Below are 22973 nucleotides of genomic sequence, written 5' to 3' on the forward strand. Positions count from 1 at the left end.
TACCGTTTTAAAATAGAGATTCATTGAGGCCGGCACCACGGTAAAGCAGGTTGGTGCAGTGCCAGCATCCCATAGGGAATGGCCATATGTCCTGGCTGCTCTACTTCTGATCCAGCTTCCTGTTCATGGCTGGAAAGCAGCAGAGGATCATCCAAGTATGTGGGCCCCTGCAGCCATGTGGAAGACCTGGGGGCTCCCGGCTCCTGGCTTCAGACCATCCCAGCTCCAGCTGCAGCAGTCATTTGGGAAGTGAATCAGCAGATGTAAGACCTTTCTCTCCTTCCAACTCTGTCACTGCCTTTCCAATAAAAACAAACCAAAAAATAGATTTGTGAGTACAGTTCTGTTGAAAATCCTTCCCCTTTGTTGGAGTCTTCAGCAGCTACGTATGATTAGTGTTGTGTTTGAATTGAAATAAAATATCCTTGTTATTTAAATAGCCTGAGATGCGCAGAGACAGTTGCTGCAAGAAAACCCTTTTCTACGTGCTAGCTGCTTTCATTTGTGACTCTGCACACGTAGCCACACAACCAGACAAATTCTGCAAGATTGTTGAAAACAATAAAAGAAAGCTTCAGACCACCACGCCATCCAAACTACATAATGTATTTGCTATGGTGGTTGCTAGATTTGTAGATTAATTTGGGGCAGTGACATTTGGCAGTATGTGTTTCTTGTCTTTCTTAGCAATTATTGCTTTTAAGATAGTACTTTTTGTGGCTAAACATTTCCCTAAAAGAAGTTTTCTCCTGACAGCAAAGTTAAAAGAGGCGCACACACACGAGACTGCAGTGTAAGCACACAAGGCTCTTGCTCCATCTATGCTGGAGGAAGATGGAAAACTAGATTGGACACATATTGTTGTAAAAATCTTCACCTATTTGTCGATACACATGGAGAAAACATGTGCATACACCTTTCACGCACAAGCCAGAGCCACCAGGTTTATATGAAGGGAAGGTGCTTGTTGACTGGGGCAGGATTCCAACCCACTCTGCCTGCTCCATCCCACGAGGAGCGGCCAGGTGATGCAGGAAAAGGACCATTTCTGAGTGATATTGAGGCTGAGAGCTAGCAAGGAGACATCAGGCAGTGCACCTACAGGAGGGTGTGATTCTGCCCCCTACCCCACCACACCAGACCTGAAGGGAGAGAAGAGGGTATGGGGGAGCTTCCTGGGGAGGCTCTCTGGGAGATGGTTATCCATGTGTCAAGTCCACGCCGTGGAGGTACAGCGGGGTAATCCTGGCCTCCTGCAGTCCCTGTTAGCTGCAGGTTCTGACTGCTCAGCCTGGGTGCAATGCAGCCACAGTCAAGAGCGGCTCTGATGACCGTTGGGCAGGGTCAAGGTGAAAGAGAGGACAGGGGTGTGGCCAGCAGAATATACAACACAGGAAAGACACCAGCACACACAGCTGGACCCAGGGAGGTGTGACTGTATGCACTTCACATCCTGGACCCTGTAAGCAGAACAGATGGACACCTAGGCCTTGGTCCTCAGGCGCCACATGCTTCAGATGCACAGGGGTCACCTTGGAGAGGGCAGGGTCTTCTGTGTAGGTGAGTGGCCCCATGTCCGCACAGCTGCTCAGCCCCAAGGCCAAGAGCACCTGCCAGCTGTTCCCATCCATCTGTCCTCACCACTACGCTAGGACCCCGTCCCGCAGTTCTGTGCGTCTCGCTCCTCCCCTCCACAGCCCAGGGCTCCTCCAGGTGCATCCTTACAGAGAGGAGTCTACTTTTACCCAAGACCTGATTCTGTCAGTGTGAAGCTGGCCCTTGACCGGCTCTCAACACCCTGTCCTTTACTTGGAGGTCTCCAACAGACAAAAATGAGCATGGGTCCCACTGAGCTGAACAAGGCTGAATAGAGAAAGGGGGAGAGAAAGAGATCTTCCATCTGCTGGTTCGCTCCCTATATGGATGCAACAACTGGGGCCAAGCCAGGACAAAGCCAGGAGCCAAGAGCATCTTCTGGGTCTCCCGTGTGGGTGCAGGGCCTCATATGCTTAAGCCATCCTCCCTGCCTTCCCAGGAACATTACAGGGAGCTGGATGGGAAGTGGGGCAGCTGGGTCTTGGACAGGCACCCATAGAGGGAGCCAGCATGACAGTAAGCAGCTAAACCTGCTACACCTGGCCATTATTGACAGATGACTGAGGCATCAGAGACTGGGTCATTTATAAGGAATAGAGGCTTATGAAGCTGATAGCTGGGGGTGTGGGTGGGGTGGGGTCCCAGCAAGGTCCAGGAGCTGAGTGCTTGAGGGCCCTTTGGCTGAGGTAACACAGGGTCTCCATCACACAGCAGATAGAAGCCTGCTCATTTTTTACCATGGATCCAGGCTCCAGATGACCCATTCATCCACTAATCCACAGGTTGGCAATCCCTTCTTGAGGGAACAGCCCTCACGACCTGGTCACCACTTACAGACCCTGCCTGCCCTCCCTCTCGATACTCCCTCCTCGGTTAGAGATAGCCCAGGTGTGACATCACTCTTTCCACTCATGTGATGGCATGAAAAGATGTGATCATGAAAGGAGTGGCTCATCGGAACTTGAACTTGTCCAGAGAGAAGAGTGACACGTGAGAGTCACAGACATTCCTGTAGTGGGATCAAAACTCAGCGGTCGTGGAAACAGAGAGAGAGCAGTGTGAAGAGAGATCTCCCATCCACTAGCTTATCCCCTGAATGCCTGTGAAAGCCAGGGCTGAAGTGGAAGCCTGGAGCTCCATCTTGGTCTCCCACATGGGCAGCAAGGCCTCTCTCGGGGAGTGCATTAGCAGGACGCCAGGCTCAGGGATGCTGTGGATGGTGGGCGTCCCACGTGGAATCCCAACCAGTGTGCCAAACACCTGTCTTTCTTTGTGTCTGAAGGCCAAGTGTGAGGATCTTCCTAATAAAAACAGAAGGCTTCGTAGGAAAAATACAACCCTGAATTGCACACTTTAGAGCGAGGGCCCCTCCACTTGAGTGTGAAGTCACCACCCCTGGGAATCTTGGAGCAAGAATTCATTCTAGTGTGCAAGGTCCATGTAGCCCTTTGTTCTCAGGAACTGATCTATTGAAAGTGACTGCTCTGTATGACTCAAGTCCAAGGGACTTTGCTTCAGTCTCAAGACACCCGTCAGTGATAGCGAGGGTGGGAGGAGGAAGGAATGGGGAGACAGTGAGATGGGAAGCAGGCCCTCTGGGTGCCCCAGGAGGACCACGTGCTCCCTTGCCTGGGTGCAGCCTGGACATCTGAACTTCCTCCCACTTCCTAGGGTGACTCCGATGCTCTGCTCGGCTGAAGGACCATGCCCATGGGGTCCCAGCCCGAGGCTTGCGTCTCCCTCTGACTCCATGGTTCTCAGGATGGTGGCTCTGTTCTTCTACCCCTACTCTCGGTCCTTGAGCACACCTGCAGTTCACTGTCCCCCCCACCCCACCCCAGGGTGTTGCCCACACAAGGGTTTCTGTCTTTTTCCTTTTAGATCAACTGAGGGGGGATCCCCAGCAGACATTGAAGACTAGGAGGGCAGGGGAGCTCAGGCATTTAATCTGCTGCTCTCAACTGACCAAGTGACTTGGAGTGCAAGGTGAGGCTCCCTCAATGAGATGACTCTGTAAGGCCTGCAGTGGTCACAACGGGGCTGCCATCATCTCCAAGTCACTACTTCCACAGTTTCTAGTTGCTGCTGTAAGAAATGTTCATGTACTGTTGGCTTCAGGCACACACACGGGGCCAATGATGTGGCATAGCACGCTATTTGTCTACCTACAATGCCAGCACTCTACATGGGCACTGGTTGGAGGCCTGGCTGCTCTACTTCCAATCCAGCTCCCTGCTAATGCTCTGAGAGAGCAGAGAGGATGGTCTATGTACTTGGATTCCTGAACCCCTGTGGGAGACCTGAAGGAAACAGGAGATTCCTGGGCTTGGCCTGACCTAGCCCCGGCCATTACAGCCAAACTCAGTCCCACAGGACGAAGGGCAAAGTGCTGGTGGGGCAGTGGCCTCTGAAGGCCTTAGTTCTTCCATGCCGTCCCCAGAGCCAGATCCTCAAAGCTCTGGGCTCCCTGCAAGCACCTGATCCCCTGGGCACCCCCGGACAGCTTGCCCAGCTCGGGACTCGGTCACACCTGTCAAGTCCCTTTCTCATGGGAGCAGGGGTGAACATGTGCCACAGGTTCTGGGGCCATTCCTGTGCCTCCCACCCCTGCCTTGTGCTCCACACTTCCAGCCTCCAGAGCCCTACACAGCTGACTCCTGTCATGTAAGCTATTCAGTCAATGGTGTTTTGTCACGGGCTAACATTATGACAAATAACGCTATCCAATATTGTTAAGCTTACCTAGTTTTTTTTCTCAGTAAAAGAAAGATCATGTCCTCAATCAATGGGCAGGGTTTGAGTAGTCTTACGTCATGAGCCTTCCCTCTGTCACCAGAGAGCTGTAAAGAAACCGTTTCATGAATACATTCTCTTTGTCCACGCTCCGTGACAGGCTGGCCTTGAGGTCCTCCCTGCTGCATAACTGAGGTATGATTTAGACGCAGGAAAATGAACAAATCCTATGGGTGTACCCGGGGTTACTTATGCAAATGCACACAGCTGGTAAGACATGTTCCTGCTCACACAGAGATGCTGTCCCTCTGTCCTGAATGCCTTCCCCATCAGGGTCCACTTCCACCGTCCCATCCGATGCCTGTCTCAGAGAGTTCACATTCACTACTGGACAGCATGTTCAGTGGCACCACACCCCATGCCCTCTTGCTGTGTGTGCCCTTCCCCTGGGGACAGGGCTTTAGAGAGTGGCATGTTGATGCGTCCGTGTCATGCTCTGTTGGCTCAGGTGTCACGGGGGGTGCATCCTCTGCAGGCGGGGATTCATCCATCAGCTCATGAACACTGGAGTGGCTTCCAGTTGGGGGCTAGTAGGACTGAAACGTATGTAAACATTTATATGCAAGAAGTTTTGTGGATGTTTGTCCATGTTTCTCTAGCAACTGAGTTGTGGTTTTCAAATTAAAAAAAAAAACCTCCAGTTTTCAAAACTGGTTATAGAGTTTTACACTCTGAGAAGTTTACAAGAGTCTCAGGGGCCAACGTCATGGTACAGTCAGTAGAGCCACCACCTTTGAGGCTGGCATCCCACAAGGTGCCAGTTCCAGGCTTGGCAGCTCCAATTTTGACCCAGCTCCCTGCTAATGACCTGGGGAAGGCTCCAGTAGGTGGTGCAAATGCCTGGGCCCCTACCATGGGAGTCTCACAAGAAGCTTCTGGCTCTTGGCTTCAGGCATTGCGGCCATCTGGAGAGCGAACCAGCAGACAAAAGGTTTCTCTCTCTGTCTTTTTGTAACTCTGATTTTCAAATAAATAAATAAACGTAAAAGAGTTCCAGTTGTTCACACTCATGTGCAACACTCAGTATGATCAACATTTTCACGCCGCTCATGCTGGAGGCTGCAATGGCGCTCTCGGTGGATTCAACCTTCATTGTACTGGGCAGTAAAGAAGTTAAAGATGCTACTTGATAGAGTTTCTGTTCAAATCTTTAGCTCATTTTGAAATTGGAGTTGCCTTGTTCTTATTTAAAGACAAAAAGATTTCAAAAACTTTATGGGACAATGGAACAAAAAGGTAAGTTTTTGGTGCCAAAAAAAATATCTTTGAATCTTGGGGCCATCATTCTGAGGTAGGGAGTTAAGATGCTGCTTACAGCAGTGGGATCCTATATTGTTGTGTTGGCTCAAGTCCTTGCTGTTCCATTTCCAATCTGACGCCCTGCTCATGTGCCTGGGGAGAGCCTAAACCACCTCCCCGAAGGCCCCGCCTCCACCACCCTCTGCTATTGGAATGACGTTTCTGACCTGGGCAGCACATTCAGACTTCAGCAGATGTGGTAAAAATGACCTGTGAGGGCCACCTACCCCTGGGTAGCTGGGCTCCCTCAGAATCAAAATACTCAGCCTGCTGTATGGGTCCCAGTTCATCGCCTCCACTGGCAAGGATAGGCTCCTTAAGAAATTGCCTGGGATTGCATGACAAGCCCCTCAGTTGGCTCTGGGCTGGCTTTCGATGCCCAAGCCCCTCTCAGCAGGAGGAAATCCCCGTCTTGGCTGCACAGGACTGCACGGGCCGCTGCCAGCAGCACCTTGACTGTGGAAGGCAGTTGCTCTGCATCATCCTCTAGGACAATGAGACGTCGCAGGATTCAAGCTACACACCTGCTGCTGAGTCTCAGGAGGGTTTGGGCTTCCATGAGTCACAGGGTAGGAACTTGGCCATCAGAGGTGGCACTGGAAGGCCTTAGGAGGCAGGGCTTGGTGGTGAGAGAGAGAGGACTTGAGCCTCCTGGAATGAGTTCCCTAGGGAGGCAGCTGTTGTCAAAGCCTGAGTCGGGTCCTGCCACCCTCTACTGGTGTGAGAGCTGGTCACCTGCTTGCTGCTGTCCTATCCATGATCCGCGGCATGGAGCAGCCCTGGCCCAGCCTGCACTGTGCCATTTCGACTCCTGGCCTCCCCAGGTGTGCCCACCTGGGGTCCTTTTCCTCCCTAAGCAGCCTGTATCTCGAAGGAGTGCTGACTGCAACAGCGTGCAACCATGGTCTCTACCCAGTGATCATCATTCCAGGGCCCTTTCCTAAAATGCCGATTTGCATACCCAGTTAATTACACACTGAGATGAAAGGATTGGGATTCTTAGACATAAAGTGATTTCTGATCTGAGACACACCCTGGGCTCTTGAAGTCCCTCCACCCAGTCATTACCGGATTCACAGGTGGTTACCAAGAGCTGCATGTCACAACAAAAAGTCAATGCCCAGAGCTGTGGAGGGGACCGGCCGGTGGGCGCGGCTCCTTGGCCATCAGTGGCACAAGCTGTGAGACAGCCTCAGCAGGGAGAACATGCTGTGGGGTCAGAAACAGCCGCGGCCCAGAGGTCCTCCATGTGAGCCCTGTCGCCCTGTGTGATTTATCTACTGACTTCTTTCTCTTCCTTTCTTCCATTCTTTCTTTCTTTCTTTCTTCCATTCTTTCTTTCTTTCTTTCTTTCTTTCTTTCTTTCTTTCTTTCTTTCTTTCTTTCTCTTTTTCTTTTTTTCTCTTTTTCTTTCTTTCTAAGATTTATTTATTTGTATTGGAAATGCATATTCTCAGAAAGATCTTCTATCCACGAGTTCATTCCCCAAATGGCCACCACAGCTGGGGCTGAGCAGATCTGAAGCCAGGACCCAGAAGCATCTTCTAGAACCTTAGCTCCAGCACCCTAGACAGAGCCCTGGTGATGGTGAGGAATGCTGGGGAGAACTTGTGGAATCCACCCATTGGATTCATCATGGTCATGCTGCTGACCATGATGAAGCTTTGAAAGTGTCAAGAACAGAGGTGACACTCAGGCAGCCCAAAGTCAGCAGCACAGACGGTGCTCGGGGTGCTGTTAGTGGCACAGCACTCACGGAGCCCCACTCCCCCACAGCCCCCTGAGCTCACTAAGAACCAGGGACTGTTTGGGGACACTACAGAGCTTCTCTTCCCCTGCCTGTCGACCGTCATCGGAGTCTTATACAAGTATAGGCACCGGTAAACCCAACAGGAACAACGCAGCCAAATCTCCAAGCAAACTCATAAGGAACACACTAGAACAAGAGCCTGGATGGAGCTGCCGACACGTGCAGGGGTACAGCCAGCAGGAGACACAGCCCAGTGCACACCCAGGTCATCACACAGCCTCCCAGGAAAAGACTGTTGACTACTGCTTCTTTCAACTGATACTCTGTCTGGGTTTCCACACCAAACATCTGAAACAGATTCAAACTAGGACTTTAAAATGGGTCTGATTTGTCACGGAGAGGTAGCAGTGGAAACAACAGAGTGTCTAAGAATAAACGGGAGATCAGCATAGTGATGGAAATTCTAAGGGTTAGAAATCAAGGGGAAATGAGGACTGCTTCCAGAGACTGTCAGTCCACAGAACAGAGCCGAGTGAAGAACCAGTAAACATGAGGGAATATGAACAAAAACTTCCCAACTCACTTCTTAAGCGTAAAGAGAAAGGGGTTCCCACATGTGGAGTCCTGGACAGGCAGCAGTTGAGATGCCAGCCCCTCTGCTGCTGAACCCTGAGAAAGATCTGAGGAGGAAGTTTCCTGCAGGCCACAGCAGCCTTACTGGGAAACTCACGGAAAAGCTGGCCTCCATGATTCCCCAAGGAACTGATGCAAGACATGGAATAGCCGGGTGGAGCACGGACAGGCGTCAATGACATCTGCATGGAGGCCTTTTACCGACTGTGCGGAAGAGCTCCGTGAGAACTGGGGAGAAGAAAGCCAAGAGTCTAGAGGGATGGGAAAGAAGAAAGGCATCTGGCTCTCCCGTTGCACCTGTAAGTCAGGTGCTGATTCGCCGCGGCCAAGCACGTGCTGGAGGCCTGGGTTTGCAGACTCCCCGGTGAGCGCCTGGAGCGTAGGGACCCAGGCAGTAGAGCAGGAGGAGGACATACAGAAAGAGGAGCAGCAGTGGATCCGCTGAGGTCGCTGATGCTGCGGACTGAGCACATGTCCTGTGAAACCCAGGAAACCTGCAGCTGCGAATCCTACCTGAGTCACAGTAGGAAGCCGCGGCACAGCCTTGGAGACAGGCACCAAGCAGGACAGACTGCCTGGGAGCCTCCCAAGGCCCACCCCACAGAGTCCCCACCTGCACAAGACAGGAGCAAAGCCCAGACGAACCCGAGACCCTCCACTGTGCACAGATGGTACAGGAGAAAGGCGCTTGGGAAAGCCGGGCAGCTGGTACACCCACAGAGAGAAAGCCCGGCCAGCTGAGCAAGTCAAGCGCAGGCCACATTGCACCTGCTGCTCCATGCCAGGCCTCCGAGCTGGGAAGGCCCAGGGACTGCTCTGTGGCATCAGGTCCTCCAGAGAAGAGGAAAACAATGATGCTATGAGGCCTGAGACACCTCTGGTCACCTGCGGGACCTGCTGGGACCTCCATGCCAGGGCACCTTCCTGGAGCGTCTCTCTACTGATTCTCTTTTCTTCAGTTTAAACATCCATTGCTCTAATTCAACTAGATACAGCATTGCAAGTTTGTGATTTTCAAATAAAGGTTCCTTCAATCTTGTTCTTACAAGTACATTATTCCTGTATCCTTAGACCTTGAGTTACAATGTATGCATATAGTACTTTGGCTTGGGTGAAAGACTTGAGTCATAATTGAAGTTTGGCACATATAAAGCTGTCGAAGGCAATGATGGCTATTGCTGTATGCTGGCAGCTCTTCAAATCATTTAATAATTACCTGAATGGATCCAAATTGATTCTACCAAACAATGAACAAAACTTCAATACCACCGCTCAAATTTTGCAATATGCTTTATCAGTTGAGTCCTAATATCACAGATTAATTTTGAGGGAGCTGTCTGCATGTAAATGCTTGATTGTTTCTCATTTTTGAAACCTTGGTAGTTCTGTTTAAGACAGCATTTGCTGCTTCAACTTATATTTTTGTGCAGCAAAAGCAAATCTGTCACATGCACACACACAGAAATACAAGGCATTGTATGATGTCATTCCAGTAACAGGAAAACATGAAATTGAGACATTAGTTCCTTTAGGGTTTTTGGAATAAATGAAGGAGCAAGCAAACACTTCAGCCTCATTTGTCCACCACGGACAGACCCTTGCACCACCCACAGCACAGGTAGAGCGGTGTAACTGACATGATTGGTGCCTGGGCAGGCAAGACCATGGGTGCACCTGGAGGACAGACGCTGAGCTGCACATAGGGACAAGGAGAGACTGAGGGGTGACAGGCATCTGGCAGTGGCAGTGGGCAGAGATGATGTTGTGGGAGCCCAGGAGAAGCTGGCTGTTAAGGGGTGATCAAAGCTGTCCCCACCCTCTCTGCCCCCTGAGCTGCCTCCTTGTCCTCTGTCCTCCATCCTCCCATTTCCTGAAGGTCCATGGAACAGCATGGCCCAAGAGGCCTCCTTGGGGACAGCCTAGATGGAGGATGGCACAGAAGGGTTTAGAGTGAGAACGGTACATTGTGCTGATCCAGTGGAAAGTATGTGTGGGCTGTGTTCCCTGCCACCCAGTTTGGTCAATGTCCAGAGAGGGAGCCGCATGCAGGGACTCAGCAGCATAGTTCACAGGTCCTGGAGGGCAGGCGGGTCCTGGAGGGCAGGCGGGTCCTGGAGGGCAGGCGGAGAGGACAGTCCAGTCAGGGCTGGCCCTCCTCCTGCCTCCTACCACCTGACTTGCCACTGCTTTGAGTCAACCTTAGGAACCCTCAAGGTCATCCAGGCTGTGAGTGTCATACCAGCAGAGTAGTGTGATATGGGAGGCATCTTTCTTTATTTTTAAAGGTGTATTTACTTACTCGGGAAGGAAAGAGAATCTTCCATTTATTGGTTCCCTTCCTGAGTGGAAGCAAAAACTGGGGCTGGGCCAGGCTGAAGCCAGGAGCCTGGAACCCCTTCTCCATCATCTCCCACATGAATGATGATAAATGCCCAAGCACTTGAGCCATCACTTGCATTGGAAGCATTGACAGGAATGCTGGAGTAGAAGTAGAGGAACAGGACCTGGACCAGCACTGCAAGATGGGATGCAGGCACCCCAAGAGATGGTTTAATCCACCGTGCCCCCAAACCAAGCCCTGTGCACACTTTTTTTTTAAGATTTATTTAATTTTTGTTGGAAAGTCAGATATATAGAGAGCAGGAGACACAGAGAGGAAACTATTCTGTCCGTTGATTCACTCCTTAAATGGCCACGATGATTGGAGCTATGCCTATCAGAAGCCAGAAGCCCAGAGCTTCTTCCGGATCTCCCACGGAAGTGTAGGGTCCCAAGACCTTGGGCCATCCTCGACTGCTTTCCCAGGCCACAAACAGGAAGCTGGATGGGCCACTGGGACACGAACCAGCACCCATATGGGATCCTGGTGCATGCAAGGAGAGGACTTTAGCCACTAGGGGACTGCACTGGACGGCCTGGGCACACTTTCTTGGACTTTCACTTGGTCCCTATGACACCTGAAGACTCATGACAAGTGGTTCACCTAGAAGGTGCTCCTACAGCAAAGACTCTGGCAGCAGTTACAGACAGGGTTCCGGCAGAGTGCATATTCACCTGGGAGGGACTGGATGAGATTGTAAGAAGAATCAGACATTCCCTTCCACCCAAGCCTACAGCCATTGAACACAAAGGATGCATGGACTACAAATGCTCATGGGTGGGGCAGGTGCATATGGCCCAGGCTTTGCTCAGACCTCTAACCATTCCTGTAGCTGGCTGGGGAGGATTTCATGGAGGAGGCAGCTCCTGGGCTGCACTCTTAGGGATGAATAGGAGTTGTCTCCCATCGCTATCAAATCGTCAGAGCACGAGGCTCACAGGGAGATGGTCTTCCTTCACTGGGTGACTCCCCAGGGCTTGGCAAGGGGCTGAGACCTGGCCCAGCTCCCAGGAGTTGCCTCTGCTGGCAGCAGACCTGGAGGAAAGAGTGAGGATGCTCAGATGATGACAGGGCAAGAGACAGGGAGCTGCAGGGACAGGGACATTGCCGGCCAACACACAGCCAGGAGAGGACTCTCGATGCTGGGACTCAAGAGAAGAGGCTCGGCATGTGGAGAGACCTCCTCAGGACCATTTCTTGCTCGGAGGCTTACTGATGATCATGGTATTGAGTTAGTTCTGAGGAAGCCAACCACAAAGACCCATCTGCCACACACGGAACAGCCTAGCAAGGGACAGGCTCTCCATGGAGAATAGCCAGAAAGAATGGTCTGTGGCTTCAAATCTCAGACCAACTCACATGCCTTGGACAAGCTCCTTGGTCCATGAGCTTGTGAGTTTGACAGGTGCATTGCCCATGCACCTTGGGGGTCCCCTGTGTCTCAGCATGTGGTCATTGATGTGTTTTCATTCACTTTGGGGGTGGGCAACTGCATCTATCCCAGTGAAAGTAGATAGATGATAGGCACATTAAATGTTTCCAACATAAAGCATCGCGAAGTTTACACGCGTCCTCATCTCACTTTGTGGAAATTCTGAGCTGACCATGAGTCCAGAAGGGACTTCCCATGAGGGAAGTTGACAAAAAGGATGTGCTACAGTGTGATATGGCTGAGGGCCTGAACTCAGGCAGGACTATGCTGTCCTAAGAGAGAGAGAGAGAGAGAGTGTGTGTGTGTGTGTGTGTTGGGGAGGAGTTGGTACAGTGGTTAAAGTGCTGCTTAGAGATCCACGGCCCATGTTGGCATCCCTGGTTTTGAGCCTTGGCTGGACTTTCGAGTTAGGCTTCATGCTAACACACACCCTGGAAGGCCGTAGGTGTTTGCTCAAGCAGCAGGGTCCCTACCAGCCACGTGGGAGATCTAGATTGAGTTTTGAACTCTTGGCTTTGTCTTGGCTCATATCTGGCTGTTGCAGGCATTAGGGCAACGAATCAGCAGGTGAAAGATGTTCTTTTGCTCTTTTCTTCTTCATCTCTCAAAGAAATCTAAAAACAATTTAAAAGGCTGGAATTGTAACCCAATGATGGTGGGAGACAGGTCCAGTGGGAGGTGCTTAGGTCAGCGGGCAGCCACGCTGGGAGACCGTTCTCACTGGAAGGTTGACTAGAACACAAAGCTCAAGTTGGTGCCCAGCCTGAACCCGCGGCTTCCTGGATGCCCACCTCGACTTCCTCAGATAGCTACTCCACCATGACCATCCCCTGATCTTCTCAGGTGCAAATCAATGGGACCAGCCCATCTTGGACTTCACTTCCCAAACTGTGAGTTCCATAAGCCTTTTCCCTCCATAAAGTTGATTGCTGCCAGTGTGTATGTGTAGTTAAGAAAAACACGCTAATGTAGCTGGCACACACTTTGTCGAGGGTTACAGGCAGCTTAGACCTGAGTTTTTGATTTGCACATTTGTTCATTCATTGAACAAAAATTTATTAACTCCTTTCAGGCTGTTCCAGAACCAGGCAGGTTTGGGGAATACTGCTGGGCCCTGGTTGGAAAGAGTTGGACTTGAGCCAGCTGGGTGGTAGTGACAGGCCCTGGGAGTACCTGCCAGGATGCCTTTCCAGTTCTTTCTCTCGGAAGCCAGGGAAGGAACTTAGATTCAGCGTAGCACCGTCAGGAACGCTCTGCATGCTGGAGCTCATTAGGACAGATCACAGAGCCAAAAGAACCACACTGTTAAGAGAACAGTGAGAAAAAGAAGGAAGCGGCAGAAACCACAGGAAAAAGGCTGTGCGTTAGCTCAGCTCTGACAAGACAGATGGACAGAAGCGACCCGATTGAAACCTCCCCCTAGTCTCTGCCCTCCTTTGGCGTTTTTCTCAGAGACGCCCACCAAACTTTGACTTGTTCTTAGTCCAGGACCTCCTCTTCAATTGTATGCAGAGGCCAAAGGTGGCCTTGGGCACAAGACTTCATCCAAGCAGCCATAGGAATCCTGCTCATGTTGCAAGTAGCACATCTTCCCAGAGATGGGGAACAGCAGACTGGTTGTATAGCAGCCTGGGCAGGGGAGAACTCAGCAACACCCATATGCATTTACAAATCTGCTCTGTTTTGTTCGTGTGGATTCTGTTGTACCTCTTTTGATTAAAATAAGCATTGTGCCAGGCCAGCACTGTGATGCAGCAAAGAAGCCACTTGCAACCCTGGCAGCCCGTGTTGGAGTACCATTTGAGTCCTGGCTGCTCTGCTGCCCATCCAAGCTTCCTGTTAATGTGCCTGGGCCAAGTGCTTGGGTTCCTGCCACCCATGTGGGGGACCCAGATGGAGTACATGGCTCCAGACTTCAACCCGGCCCAGTCCCGGCTGTGTGACCGTTCGGAGAGTAACACAGTGCGTGTGGAAGACCGATTTTCTCTCTGTCTCCCTCTCTTCCCTTTCATCACTTATCCTTGCAAATAAATAACTTTTTTTAATACTGTGTTAAGATACTTTGATGGGGCCTGGCATAGTGGTGCAGCACGCTAATCCTCCCCCCTGTGGTGCCAGCATCCCCTTTTGGGCACTGGTTCAAGTTCTGGCTGATCCACTTCTGTTCATTATCTGGGGAAGCCTGGGGACCCTGCACCCCTTTAGGAGACCCAGAAGAGACTCCTGGCTCCAGCGTCAGGCCAGCTTAGCTCTGGCCGTTGCAGCTGTTTGGGAAGTGTACCAGAAGAACCTCTCTCTCTGTCTCTCATTCTCCCTCTGTAAAATCTGCCTTTCAAATAAAAATAAATAAATAAATCTTTTTTAAAAAAGACACTTTGATAACTGAAGTTTTTGAACCCATTTTTTTATTCTGATAAAATATACCATTCAACCCTTTTTAAGCACAGGTTCAAAAGCTTCCGCTGTCATGAGCATCACCACCCTCCATCCCTGAACGCTTCCGTCTTCCTAAAGTGAGACGCCTCCCCTTACTGCGACTGTTGCTTCCCCCTCCCCCAAGGCCCTGGCAGCCCCCTTTGACTTCCTGTCTCTATTCACCTAGCGTGGGGACCCTGTAAGAGGTGTCCTTTCCTGGCTCATTGTGGTCCATGTGACGTTTTCAAGCTACATGTGTGGCAGCACATGTGAAGACCTCGTGACTTTGCATTACACAGCACGAACATGCCTGGTCCCCGTGTGCCTCCTGGCAGACACGGGTTGTCTGCATCCTCTGCCAACGTTGCTATGAACATTAGCACACAAAAGCCGAGTGTTTCTGGCTTCCTCACTGACACACACCTGGATGGTTTGTATTAGACTATATCCCCACCTGTCATCCTCAAGCGGTCCGATGTCTCCACATCCTCTAAAACAGTGATTTTCTATATGGCTTTTGCTTGTCCTTTTTATTGTAGCTCGTCCTGGGGAGTGTGAGGTGGGCACATCTTAACTTTGCAGCTGGTGTCTCAGCTGCCTCATGCAGGCGTGGCTTTCCTGAGTGTGGGCACAGCAATTCCTGATCATGGCTTAGGACTCTGCTGCTGCTGGAACCCAAAGGGAGATTCTTGAGTCTTCACCTAGAGCAGCTGGCACTTGGCTAAGCACAGTCCATGTTCAATGGCACTGTATCCTCCCAGGCCTGGCCAGCCCATAGATCATACAAGGCCCATGATGTCCTTTGGTCTGGCCATGCCACATCAACCACTGATTCAAAATTCAGTAAATTGGGGCCAAGACTATGACACCATATAGGCTAGTCCTCTGCTATGGCTTCAAAATGTCAATTTCACATCCCAGGCTGTCTCAGCTCCCACCCAGCTCCTTGTTTATAGACTGGGAAGGCAGTGGAGGGTGGCCCAACTGCTTGGGTTCCTATACCCTTGTGGGAGACCTGGAAAAAGCTCCTGGTTCCTCACTTTAAACCAGCCCATCTCTGGCTGTTGTGGCCATTTGGGGAGTAAACCAGCAGAGAGAAAATCTCTCTCTCTCTGTAATTGCTTTTCAAATAAAAATTAAAATTAAAACATTCAATCAATTGGGCCCCAGGTGGTAGACTATTGGCTGAAGTCCTTGCCTTGCTTGTGCCAGGATCCCATATGGATGATGGTTCATATCCCAGCTGCTCCATTGCCCATCCAGCTCTCTGCCTGTGACCTGGGAACGCAGTAGAGGTCATCCTAAAGCCTTGGGACCCTGCACCCACATGGGAGATTCAGAGGAAGCTCCTTGCTCCTGGCTCCAGATCAGATCATCTCTGCCCATTGTGGCTGCTTGTGGAGTGAACCAGTGGATCAAAGATCTTTCTTTCTGTCTCTCCTTCTCTCTGTAATCTAACTTTCCAGTAAAAATCAGTAAATCTTTTTAAAAATGTCAGTAAGTCTATAGCAGGTGAATTTTAAGTTGATAATTATGTATGGCCCAAGAATGATGATATAATATCCACATGGCCATTGGCAGAAGAAATTCTCCCACTCCTGCCTTAGCAGCTGGCATCCTGTGTTTGGCCACCAGGGCAGGAGAATACATGCAGAAGCTGCCTCTTCCACTGAGGAGCGCTCTAGGGAGATGGAAGTGGTTTAGACAAGGGGGGCAGGAAAGGAGGATCTTGGGTGTGACCCAAGTAACCAGTTCCATCTGGAACAATCTGGTCTGAGCTCAGACTTTCTTCCAAACCAACCAATCCATCCCCAAGTCACTGGAGCACAACATGGATCTTGGAGGCTTTCTCACTGTGCCTCTCTTCCTTGGTGCTCATAGCAGGGCAGCCAGCAGTGGATGGTGTCTTGGGGAGTAATGGGAAGAGGGCAGGAGCTGTGCCTGCAGTCTGCTGAGGACAGCATCTGACACAGTTGAACCCCTCAGAGCCCTAGCCCTGTCCATCACAGACGTGTATTACTCACAGTTCCGGAATTTGTAAAGTTCAAGACCAAAGTCAAGGCAAGTTCAAAACATCCAGTGAATGCCCACTCCTCACAGGAGGCTTCCCTGTGACCTCACTTGGGCCAAGGGATGGAAAATTCTGCACAGCCTCTTTATAGGATGTGTCCTGAGGTCTGTCCATGACCTCAGCACGCCAACATCTCTACCTCTTGGTACTATCACCTTGGGGATGAAGATTTCAACATATGAATTTCAGGGAGGAAACATTCCAGCCATAGCAGCTCCTGATGCCAAGTAGGGGCACTCATGTCCCAGCAAAGGCCGTCGTACCTTAGTTACCTACAGCAATAAACCAGGTGGGCTGGAGCCCCACCTCTCCTGCACTCACTCCTCCTCTTCTCTACCCTTCCTCAAGCCCCTCCCTCCCAGGAACCCAGCAACAAATGGCCATTTGGGCTCATCCCACGGGACCGCCATTGCTCGCTGACTCTGACCTGCACAACCGCATGGGAAGCCGCATGAAGACGGGCTTCCTCCACCCTCCAGAGGAAACAAGGTGGCAAACATAAGTTCTTCCTTCATTCTCACTTGAAGAAAGTGAGGTACCCTGGGGAGAGGGAGAGCTCCTTGCTCTGTGGGGTCCAGAGAGACCTGGAATTCCCACTGCAGTCAGGATGGGGTGTGTGCGCCCTGTCGCCCTGTAGGTCATCCCACAGCAACTGGAGTGCGCATGAGGAGGCAGGCACACTGCAGCTGCACACTGGCCATGCAGATGCTCAACTGGTCAGTACTGAGCAGAAAAGTAGAAGGAGAAGGAGAAAAAGTGGGCAGGGGGAGGAGAGGAAGAAGAAGAGGGGAGAGAAGAAACAGAAGAAGAGGAGGAAGAGGAGGAGAATCCACACAACTGAGATCCAAACTGAAGCCTGAGCTTGCCGGACTGACAGAAACGGGAAGAAGTTCAAACACAAAGCGGCCCCTCCCAGGGGATTCAGCGCTTCTTCAGGCTGGCCGTTAGAAGGACCCTGGGGTTCCACACTGAGGTACAGAGCCTGCACCCACTGGGTCTTCACACAACTGCTCCTCCTGTGTTGACGCCCCCTTGACTTCTGCAGGCCCCCCAAGAGAGCCCAGGGAGGGATGCAGGATCCCGTCCCCAGCACAGCATCCTGCTCCAGGCCACATTCCTTGTGCATTTGGCATTGTGGTGTCTGCTTGCCAAGTGGCCACACTGCTCTGAGGACGGGAACTGAGCTGTGTGTTTTGCAATCCTCCTAGAAACATAAAACCAGGCAGGGAGGCCTTCAGTGACCAGGTGGGGTTAACTTGGGCTCCTGGCAGGCAGGAGAATGTCAAGGGCTGTGCTGCACACCCCCTCCACCTGCGGAACGGGGCAATGGATATCTTTGCAAATTATATACCTGATAAGAGACTAATTCAAATCTAGGAGGTCATATAAGAAACTCAATAGCAAAATAAAACAATATATATAATTTAATTAAAATGGATTAAAAAAACCTGAACAGACATTTCTGAGAGAAGATACACAATAGCTCATTGGTACATAAGAGCATGTTCACTTTCACTGATCAGGGAAATGAAGATCAATACCGCAATAAAATCCACTGCTTTGCAAACCTTTCCCCCATTCCACAGCCTCATTCTGTGGGTTGTTTCCACTGATCTACAGAAGGGTTCTGGTTTTAGGCAACCCCATTTGCCTAGTTTTGCTTTCGTTTCTCGTGCTTGTGGAAACTTGTCCAAAATCTTTGTAGCCCGGACTAATGCCATGGAACACCTCGTCAGGTTTCCTTCTAGTAGTTTTGTGATTTCAGGTCTTTAATCCATTCTGGGTTGATTTTTGAATATTTGCGTAATTTGAGTTTGTCAGTGAGAGACAGAGAACAAGGTATCACTCTCCCAAATGTCGCGGCTGGACTGGGCCAGTGCTGAAGTGGGAATCTGGGAACTCAATCCAGATCTTTCCTGTGGGTGACAGAGACCCAACTAATTCGTACTGTCACCCTAGCCCCCCAGGGTGTACGTGAACAGGAAGCTGGAGCCAGGAGCCGGAGCTGGTATTGAGCCCACATGCTCCAATTCGGGACATTGGTGTTTCAGTGACTGGGCCAAATGCCAACTTGCTTGTGTAAGAGCAGGAGTTACCTCTTTGCAAACACCAAGTGTAGATATAATTTCCCCACTTACTAGAAGACCTGTCCTTTCCCCCATTATGTTTTCTTGGCATTAAAATATATTTTTAAATAAATAAAGTAAAATTCACAGTCTGACAAAGGAATCTAGCCCTACTGAAATGGATATCCAAGGACGGAAGGAGAAACCGTGTTGAACACATTTCATAAACGCTCCAGGGGCAGGCCTAACAAGCATTGTCATTTAGAAGGCACAAGTGGAAGGGTTGATAGTTCTGATATATCATCAGCTTCATGGCACCAGGGCTGAGAAAATCTTTTCAAGGTCTATTAGCTGACCAAGTCCACCTTAGTGCACCCACAGATCAGACACTTGCTGCAATGCTTGGCCAGCAGAGTTGTCCAACCTGTTCTGCTGTCCAGCCTCTTATGAGGCACTCAGTGTCCTCTGCTGGCCTAGATGAGCTGATTGTCATGTCCCCTGTGTGCATCTGGGCTTGCTGTCCACTGCACAGACACAAGCAACTGAGGAGGCCCAGTCCCAATACATGCTATCCAAAGATGGCCCGCATATCTTGTGACTTGTCCTGTGGCTGGGATTTGAACCCAGCGGTCTAGTTGAAGAATTCCCCAAGAAACCTCACCAGGGGTGACCTCAGACTTGACTCTTGTATATACCAGCTAGTGTAGGGTCAAGTTTGGGCTATTACCTGTACCAGACAACACACATACTTATGGATGTACTGTCTGGTCAGTTCTACTCTTAACCGTGTCTCATACAAACTGACAGGTGCTGTGGCCTACCCCAATATAGCATGCCATAGCCTCACTCTTCACACACACCAGTGGGTGGCATGGCCTAATTCCCACCAGGCCCGATCCCAGCCCTGGTTTTGTGTGTGCTGGTATGTGCTGTGGCCCAGCCCAGTTTGTCTTGCATTTCATGTGGCTCTCATGCACACCCCTGGGTGTTGCACCTTAGTGCAACCTGACCCACCCCCAGACCCGAGTCATGCAAATACCAATGGTTGCTGCTGCCTTGACCAGCCTGACCCCCCCAGCCTTAATGTTTACCAGCAGGAGCTGCAGCCCAGCAGGGCAGTGCCCACAGTCCCCACTTCCTGACCCATTCCCAGTCCCAGATTTTGTACCTGCTTGGGAGTACTGGAGTCCAGTGTGACATGCTACTTGCACTTAATCCTAGGCACTTGCCAGATGTTTCTGTGGCCCAGCTGTACTCATACCAGTGGGTACAGCAGTCCTGCCAGACCAGCCCTCCTCCAGTCCCAGCTCTCACTCTCATCAGTGGAAGCAGCGGCCTGGCAGGGGAGTCCTAGAGGTTCCCCTACCAGGCCCATTCCCACCCCCGGGTTTTGCATGTGCCAGCAGGTGCTGCGCCCCAGCCTGAGATGGAAGCTGTCCTTGAAGGGCTCCCAGAGACAAGCCTTGGGGACATCCAGTTGGAGAAGGAAGCGGTCGCAGGGGAAGTGACAGAGCTAAGAGACAGAGAAGGCTGGAATCCTAGACAAACAGTACTGCAGCTGGCTCTTTGCTCCTCTGAGCAGATCAGGGAAGGCGGCTTCTGAGCCCCTCTCAGGCAACCCCCACTCAGAAGCCTCTCTCATTTGCATCCAATTCACTTTTCCACCACAGTCACACAAGGGCAAGTAGACAAGGCACTCAGCCATGAACTGTGGTTTGCACTTGATTCAGCCTGTAACCCCACACAGGTGCACAATCCCCACCAAGTCCTGTGTTAAGGCAGGAGTTGAGCAGAAGTTTCATTCCACCCTGGTGCTCAGCAGGTAAAACTGGACTGGGTGATATGGTGCATCCCCCAGGAAATGGGAGATCACTTTCTCACTCCTTCCAGCCAGAGGTCAACACCGTCCCCCACTCCGAGACTGACAGAAGGGGGCCTGGCCCAGCTGGCTCCAGGACTCTCCCATGCAGACAGCCGAAGTACTACAGGAGCCTGATGCAGCCATTTGCCACTAGGAACTGGAAGCTGACAACAACCAGGCCTCAGTGGTCAGGATGGACGGGTGCAGTGTGGGGAGGGTGGATCCACATTTCCTCTGTGTGTGTGTGTGTGTGTGTGTGTGTGTGTGAATGCCAGGTTCCATTCATCACGTCCAGAGAGACAGGGTGTCCGTGACCTTGAGGCAGCAGGAGGCCCCCGACACCCCAGGCCCAGGGCCAGGACACCCCCACGCCTGCAATGCTTAACTCAGGACTCCCCATCCTTGCAGGGCACAAGGCCACAGCCACTCTGGAAGGCTCCAGACTACATCCCAGTCGGGACTCCTGCTGTCTTCACTCTCTGAGTTGTGGCTTCCTTGGTCAAGTCCCACGGGTCCTGAAATACCATAGGCATGTTACACCCTCGAGCTCCATGTCACTGTTTGAACTGGGAGGGCCTTGCCAGTTGCTGCTAAAAAAACCCAAGTGTGTCTGGTGTGATCTGCTGACTCAGCAAAGGGGAGAGGTAGGTCAGAGGGAGGGCAGCAAATGAGGACAGGCTGCTCTTCAGACGGCTCGTTTTGTTCTCAGCAAGATTTCCTTGTTGGGAGTGTATTCCACTGAGGGCTGGAGAGTGAGTGTCACTCTCAGGCTGTTACTCTTCTTTGGGTCGTGAGCTCTGAGATGACTAAGTTAGACCCCATAAAGGCATTTGGGGACTGGTGTCTCTGAGCCCTGCAGCAGCTGAGCACTGAGTGAGCAGCCTCACAGGTGTGCAGGGATGGGGCAGGTGCAAGGACCACGCTGGCGCAATGGGTTTACATTGGCTCCCACCCATGGGAGATGCGGCAGGAAGGCCAGGGAGAGCCATAATTAGTCTCTTTGGCCTTGAAAAGGAAGCAGTTCCCAGAAAGGACTTAGAAGAGCAGAATTTCAGTCTTGAATTTTAATTCAATTCAGGGCAATACTTAAAAAAAGATATCACGGTTTAAATACTACTTAAAATTTGACTCTGGGGCCCAGTGTGGTGGCCCAGTGGCTAAATCCTCACCTTGCATGCATTGTATCCCATATGAATACTGGTTCATGTTCCACCTGTTCCACTTCCTGTCCAACTTTCTGCTTGTGGTCTGGGAAAGCAGGAGAAGATGGCCGAAAGCCTTGGGACCCTGCACCCATGTGGGAGACCTGGAAGAAGCTCCTGGCTTCAGAAAGGCTCACCTCCAGCCATTGTGGCCACTTGGGGAGTTAATTGGTGATGGAAGACCCTTCTCGCTGTCTCTCCTTCTCTCCACAAATCTGCCTTTCCAATTAAAAGCAAAAGAAACTTGACTCTGGAGAGCCATGCCAGCATGAGGCTCAAGCCCACAATCTTTTTTTTTAATTGAAATAGAGTGACACTTCTACTGCAGCCATGTTATTCAATCATCTTTTGTTATTTATCTATTTTAAAATCATTTTTATTTTTAAGGTATTTATTTATTTGAAAGGAAGAGTTAGAGAGAAAAACAAAGAGAGGTCTTCTATCCACTGGTTTACTCCCCAGCTGATCACAGTAGTGGGAACTGGGCCAACCTGAAGGCAGGAGTCAAGAACTTCTTTAGCTTCTGCCGTGTGGCTCAGTGGCCCAAGAACTTGGACCATTCTGCTGCTTTCCCAGGCACATTAGCGGAGAGATGTATCAGAAGTGGAGGAGCTGGGATTTGAACCCTTATGGGATGCCGGGGCCATAGGCAGCAGCTTTACGTATGTCACCACCACACCAGCCTCTATTTATTTTAGTTGCTTAAGAAGTAGGGAGACAAACCAAAGGACAGAGAGGACTTGCATCCACTGGTTTACTCCTAAACATCTTTTATGTTCGTCTTGTTACGTGACTTCCTTCTAGAGAAAGATCTAGAATATTCTCAGGTCCTAGCAGGCTTGCTGGTGGCCCTTTCCCTCCAGTACAAATTCCCCAGAGGTCACAGGGAACTGCTCCTCCACTTCCGGCACCACCGCTGTCGCTGTCATGTAGGTGAGGTCACACAGCACGTACTCATAGAGCTCAGTGTGTTTCTGAAATGTCCTTGTATGGAGCAATGGCTTTTAACTACTGTGTAAATATGCAACAAGTTGCATGACTCATTGTGCTTCTGAGGGACACTTGAACCGTTCTATGTATGACATGGTTAGAAATAAAGGTGCTAGGACCATTCGCAGACTTTTGGTGGCCACGGCTAGCGTATCTCTTCGGGGCATGGCCAGAAATCGCGGAGTCATGGGAGATCTATAGGTTTAGCCATAGTGGACACTGCCAAATTCCAAAGTGGAGCCAATTCACACTTCAACCGTCAGTGTATCAGAGTGCCTGTCAATCTCCCAATTTGTGGTTGTCTATGCTTTTCATGTTAGCCTTCCTAAGGGGTGTATATGATATCTTACTGGGGGGATTGACGTGCTTTCCCATTGGTTAACAATGTCACTCATTTTGACACCTTCTAACACAGGGACCTGAGAACTGTGCTGTAAAGGGCTTGAGGAGAAATACCTCTGGCTTTAAGGGCCACAGGGTCTTGT

The sequence above is a fragment of the Ochotona curzoniae genome, unplaced genomic scaffold (genome assembly GCF_017591425.1).
Source record: "Ochotona curzoniae isolate NIBS_2020 unplaced genomic scaffold, NIBS_Ocur_1.0 contig_4516, whole genome shotgun sequence".
NCBI lineage: Eukaryota > Metazoa > Chordata > Mammalia > Lagomorpha > Ochotonidae > Ochotona > Ochotona curzoniae.